The 6,000-nt window shown below is 49.1% G+C and overlaps 3 non-coding genes across 3 annotated transcripts; all 3 read right to left on the bottom strand.

Annotated features, from left to right (window-relative positions):
• Positions 1-220: 220 nt before the first annotated feature.
• Trnaa-agc (transfer RNA alanine (anticodon AGC)) lies at positions 221-294 on the bottom strand. The gene has a single exon. It is a non-coding gene; the product is annotated as a tRNA-Ala (tRNA).
• A 1,505-nt stretch (positions 295-1,799) lies between these two features.
• Positions 1,800-1,876, bottom strand: Trnaa-agc (transfer RNA alanine (anticodon AGC)). Its single transcript has one exon. It is a non-coding gene; the product is annotated as a tRNA-Ala (tRNA).
• Positions 1,877-4,957: 3,081 nt separating this feature from the next.
• Positions 4,958-5,031, bottom strand: Trnaa-agc (transfer RNA alanine (anticodon AGC)). The gene has a single exon. It is a non-coding gene; the product is annotated as a tRNA-Ala (tRNA).
• Positions 5,032-6,000: the final 969 nt, after the last annotated feature.

The following is a 6,000-nucleotide window of genomic DNA, read 5'->3' on the forward strand; positions in this document are numbered from 1 at the left end:
AGTGGGATTTACGTGAAATCGGCGCAAGGCAGATCTTTCCGACGTAGGCTTCAGAATCTTATGGGAACATTTGTACTGTTTCTAAATTAAGTGTAGGTGTGGGAGGAGGGTGCTTCCTGCGCACGAATAAAAGCACGCTCGCCAATTGTGGATGCTAATCGTTCGCTTGTATCTGCCTACACACCTCTGCCGGTTGCGCATGTAGGTGTGTTAAAAATTCTGGAGGCGCTGGGTATCGATCCCAGTACCTCTCGCACGCTAAGCGAGCGCTCTACCATCTGAGCTACGCCCACCCCCCCGATAACTAGTAGTGCTACATACAGTCGTATCAACGTCACAGACCCTTGCACTCCCATTATTCCGCAGACAAACACTACTCTCTATGTATCAGTGAGGGTGTCTTTCAGGTTTCGTGCATTCTGTATCGAATCGTAGTTGGCCACAATGAAAGTGGTACGCATAACGTCGAAAATAGAGTTCAGACACCGCTCTGAGTAAGACGAACGTGTTGTCCCTTCTCTAGACTTCAATGACGTTAAGCCGTGATACCTAAGACAGATCTGCACTCGATGACACCACGATAACAGCCGGTCCCCACACTTACATCTTGCTCTCCTTATGACAGTATACATCATATCAGTCTGTGACGCTGGTTTTGCAACTTCTTGCGTGCGTTTATGTTCGCCGCGACCAACACTTACCATGCACTGACCACAAAACATGGAGGAGCCGGGGCTTGAACCCGAGACCGTTGACACGCTAAGCGAACGATCTGCCAACTGAGCTACAGCTACACACACGACCAAGCCTGGCTATTCTCCATTCTTTGCGACTCTGATGTGCACGGACACGATGGTTGGTTGGTTTGTAGCCGCGAAGGTACCAGAATACAAAGGCGCGGACACGTTCATATACACAAGAGTTCCAAGTAGTATCGATGCTCTGGTATTACGAATGCAAATTCCGTCTGTTTTGAACGTCTTAAATTGAAAGGGCGGTCACAAATTGGTCCATTTCACTCCTTGTCGACAATCACACAGCACCTGAGGTAACAAGCACATCTCGAGCCCCATTGTGCTCTCCATTGTTCATGCCAACTCAGTGCCTCGCTCTTTGCTACTGTGTAAAACTCTTGTCGTCCAACTGCAAAACACTGGGACACAACAAGTTTCCGCGTCTCCATTGCACTGATCGTACTACGAAACGCTCCCCAAACTTGGCAATCACCCATGCAGATGACTTTTCCGACTTTACACGACGCTCACGCTAGTGACAGCCTTATTTACAGTTTGACGTCGCGCCAAAGCGAATGAGCACATTTCGCCTACGGCTTAGGCCGCTCTTCTAGTGTGGCTGCTCTGTGTCTGCAGGCAGCGAGGGGCTGCAAGCTTCCTGTGTTCGCACCTATATCACCTGTGCTTCCTTGTCAGAGACAGACTATCGCTAAACATACAACTCACTCCATGAATTGATTGCTACGGCATCTGTTATCAGCAGTCACAACCAGCAACACCAGTAGCAGCCGACTGCACGCAAAGAATGGGAACGTGCGGTGGGATTTACGTGAAATCGGCGCAAGGCAGATCTTTCCGACGTAGGCTTGAGAATCTTATGGGAACATTTGTACTGTTTCTAAATTAAGTGTAGGTGTGGGAGGAGGGTGCTTCCTGCGCACGAATAAAAGCACGCTCGCCAATTGTGGATCCTAATCGTTCGCTTGTATCTGCCTACACACCTCTGCCGGTTGGGAATTATTCCACTTGCATGGCAATGTGCGCATGTAGGTGTGTTAAAAATTCTGGAGGCGCTGGGTATCGATCCCAGTACCTCTCGCATGCTAAGCGAGCGCTCTACCATCTGAGCTACGCCCAACCCCCGATAACTAGTAGTGCTACATACAGTCGTATCAACGTCACAGACCCTTGCACTCCCATTATTCCGCAGACAAACACTACTCTCTATGTATCAGTGAGGGTGTCTTTCAGGTTTCGTGCATTCTGTATCGAATCGTAGTTGGCCACAATGAAAGTGGTACGCATAACGTCGAAAATAGAGTTCAGACACCGCTCTGAGTAAGACGAACGTGTTGTCCCTTCTCTAGACTTCAATGACGTTAAGCCGTGATACCTAAGACAGATCTGCACTCGATGACACCACGATAACAGCCGGTCCCCACACTTACATCTTGCTCTCCTTATGACAGTATACATCATATCAGTCTGTGACGCTGGTTTTGCAACTTCTTGCGTGCGTTTATGTTCGCCGCGACCAACACTTACCATGCACTGACCACAAAACATGGAGGAGCCGGGGCTTGAACCCGAGACCGTTCACACGCTAAGCGAACGATCTGCCAACTGAGCTACAGCTACACACACGACCAAGCCTGGCTATTCTCCATTCTTTGCGACTCTGATGTGCACGGACACGATGGTTGGTTGGTTTGTAGCCGCGAAGGTACCAGAATACAAAGGCGCGGACACGTTCATATACACAAGAGTTCCAAGTAGTATCGATGCTCTGGTATTACGAATGCAAATTCCGTCTGTTTTGAACGTCTTAAATTGAAAGGGCGGTCACAAATTGGTCCATTTCACTCCTTGTCCACAATCACACAGCACCTGAGGTAACAAGCACATCTCGAGCCCCATTGTGCTCTCCATTGTTCATGCCAACTCAGTGCCTCGCTCTTTGCTACTGTGTAAAACTCTTGTCGTCCAACTGCAAAACACTGGGACACAACAAGTTTCCGCGTCTCCATTGCACTGATCGTACTACGAAACGCTCCCCAAACTTGGCAATCACCCATGCAGATGACTTTTCCGACTTTACACGACGCTCACGCTAGTGACAGCCTTATTTACAGTTCGACGTCGCGCCAAAGCGAATGAGCACATTTCGCCTACGGCTTAGGCCGCTCTTCTAGTGTGGCTGCTCTGTGTCTGCAGGCAGCGAGGGGCTGCAAGCTTCCTGTGTTCGCACCTATATCACCTGTGCTTCCTTGTCAGAGACAGACTATCGCAAAACATACAACTCACTCCATAAATTGATTGCTACGGCATCTGTTATCAGCAGTCACAAGCAGCAACACCAGTAGCAGCCGACTGCACGCAAAGAATGGGAACGTGCAGTGGGATTTACGTGAAATCGGCGCAAGGCAGATCTTTCCGACGTAGGCTTGAGAATCTTATGGGAACATTTGTACTGTTTCTAAATTAAGTGTAGGTGTGGGAGGAGGGTGCTTCCTGCGCACGAATAAAAGCACGCTCGCCAATTGTGGATCCTAATCGTTCGCTTGTATCTGCCTACACACCTCTGCCGGTTGGGAATTATTCCACTTGCATGGCAATGTGCGCATGTAGGTGTGTTAAAAATTCTGGAGGCGCTGGGTATCGATCCCAGTACCTCTCGCACGCTAAGCGAGCGCTCTACCATCTCAGCTACGCCCACTCCCCCCGATAACTAGTAGTGCTACATACAGTCGTATCAACGTCACAGACCCTTGCACTCCCATTATTCCGCAGACAAACACTACTCTCTATGTATCAGTGAGGGTGTCTTTCAGGTTTCGTGCATTCTGTATCGAATCGTAGTTGGCCACAATGAAAGTGGCACGCATAACGTCGAAAATAGAGTTCAGACACCGCTCTGAGTAAGACGAACGTGTTGTCCCTTCTCTAGACTTCAATGACGTTAAGCCGTGATACCTAAGACAGATCTGCACTCGATGACACCACGATAACAGCCGGTCCCCACACTTACATCTTGCTCTCCTTATGACAGTATACATCATATCAGTCTGTGACGCTGGTTTTGCAACTTCTTGCGTGCGTTTATGTTCGCCGCGACCAACACTTACCATGCACTGACCACAAAACATGGAGGAGCCGGGGCTTGAACCCGAGACCGTACACACACTAAGCGAACGATCTGCCAACTGAGCTACAGCTACACACACGACCAAGCCTGGCTATTCTCCATTCTTTGCGACTCTGATGTGCACGGACACGATGGTTGGTTGGTTTGTAGCGGCGAAGGTACCAGAATACAAAGGCGCGGACACGTTCATATACACAAGAGTTCCAAGTAGTTTCGATGCTCTGGTATTACGAATGCAAATTCCGGCTGTTTTGAACGTCTTAAATTGAAAGGGCGGTCACAAATTGGTCCATTTCACTCCTTGTCGACAATCACACAGCACCTGAGGTAACAAGCACATCTCGAGCCCCATTGTGCTCTCCATTGTTCATGCCAACTCAGTGCCTCGCTCTTTGCTACTGTGTAAAACTCTTGTCGTCCAACTGCAAAACACTGGGACACAACTTGTTTCCGCGTCTCCATTGCACTGATCGTACTACGAAACGCTCCCCAAACTTGGCAATCACCCATGCAGATGACTTTTCCGACTTTACACGACGCTCACGCTAGTGACAGCCTTATTTACAGTTCGACGTCGCGCCAAAGCGAATGAGCACATTTCGCCTACGGCTTAGGCCGCTCTTCTAGTGTGGCTGCTCTGTGTCTGCAGGCAGCGAGGGGCTGCAAGCTTCCTGTGTTCGCACCTATATCACCTGTGCTTCCTTGTCAGAGACAGACTATCGCAAAACATACAACTCACTCCATGAATTGATTGCTACGGCATCTGTTATCAGCAGTCACAACCAGCAACACCAGTAGCAGCCGACTGCACGCAAAGAATGGGAACGTGCGGTGGGATTTACGTGAAATCGGCGCAAGGCAGATCTTTCCGACGTAGGCTTGAGAATCTTATGGGAACATTTGTACTGTTTCTAAATTAAGTGTAGGTGTGGGAGGAGGGTGCTTCCTGCGCACGAATAAAAGCACGCTCGCCAATTGTGGATCCTAATCGTTCGCTTGTATCTGCCTACACACCTCTGCCGGTTGGGAATTATTCCACTTGCATGGCAATGTGCGCATGTAGGTGTGTTAAAAATTCTGGAGGCGCTGGGTATCGATCCCAGTACCTCTCGCACGCTAAGCGAGCGCTCTACCATCTGAGCTACGCCCACCCCCCCGATAACTAGTAGTGCTACATACAGTCGTATCAACGTCACAGACCCTTGCACTCCCATTATTCCGCAGACAAACACTACTCTCTATGTATCAGTGAGGGTGTCTTTCAGGTTTCGTGCATTCTGTATCGAATCGTAGTTGGCCACAATGAAAGTGGCACGCATAACGTCGAAAATAGAGTTCAGACACCGCTCTGAGTAAGACGAACGTGTTTTCCCTTCTCTAGACTTCAATGACGTTAAGCCGTGATACCTAAGACAGATCTGCACTCGATGACACCACGATAACAGCCGGTCCCCACACTTACATCTTGCTCTCCTTATGACAGTATACATCATATCAGTCTGTGACGCTGGTTTTGCAACTTCTTGCGTGCGTTTATGTTCGCCGCGACCAACACTTACCATGCACTGACCACAAAACATGGAGGAGCCGGGGCTTGAACCCGAGACCGTTCACACACTAAGCGAACGATCTGCCAACTGAGCTACAGCTACACACACGACCAAGCCTGGCTATTCTCCATTCTTTGCGACTCTGATGTGCACGGACACGATGGTTGGTTGGTTTGTAGCGGTGAAGGTACCAGAATACAAAGGCGCGGACACGTTCATATACACAAGAGTTCCAAGTAGTTTCGATGCTCTGGTATTACGAATGCAAATTCCGTCTGTTTTGAACGTCTTAAATTGAAAGGGCGGTCACAAATTGGTCCATTTCACTCCTTGTCGACAATCACACAGCACCTGAGGTAACAAGCACATCTCGAGCCCCATTGTGCTCTCCATTGTTCATGCCAACTCAGTGCCTCGCTCTTTGCTACTGTGTAAAACTCTTGTCGTCCAACTGCAAAACACTGGGACACAACAAGTTTCCGCGTCTCCATTGCACTGATCGTACTACGAAACGCTCCACAAACTTGGCAATCACCCATGCAGATGACTTTTCCGACTTTACACGACGCTC

The sequence above is a fragment of the Schistocerca gregaria genome, chromosome 11 (assembly GCF_023897955.1).
Source record: "Schistocerca gregaria isolate iqSchGreg1 chromosome 11, iqSchGreg1.2, whole genome shotgun sequence".
NCBI classification, from domain to species: Eukaryota; Metazoa; Arthropoda; class Insecta; order Orthoptera; family Acrididae; genus Schistocerca; species Schistocerca gregaria.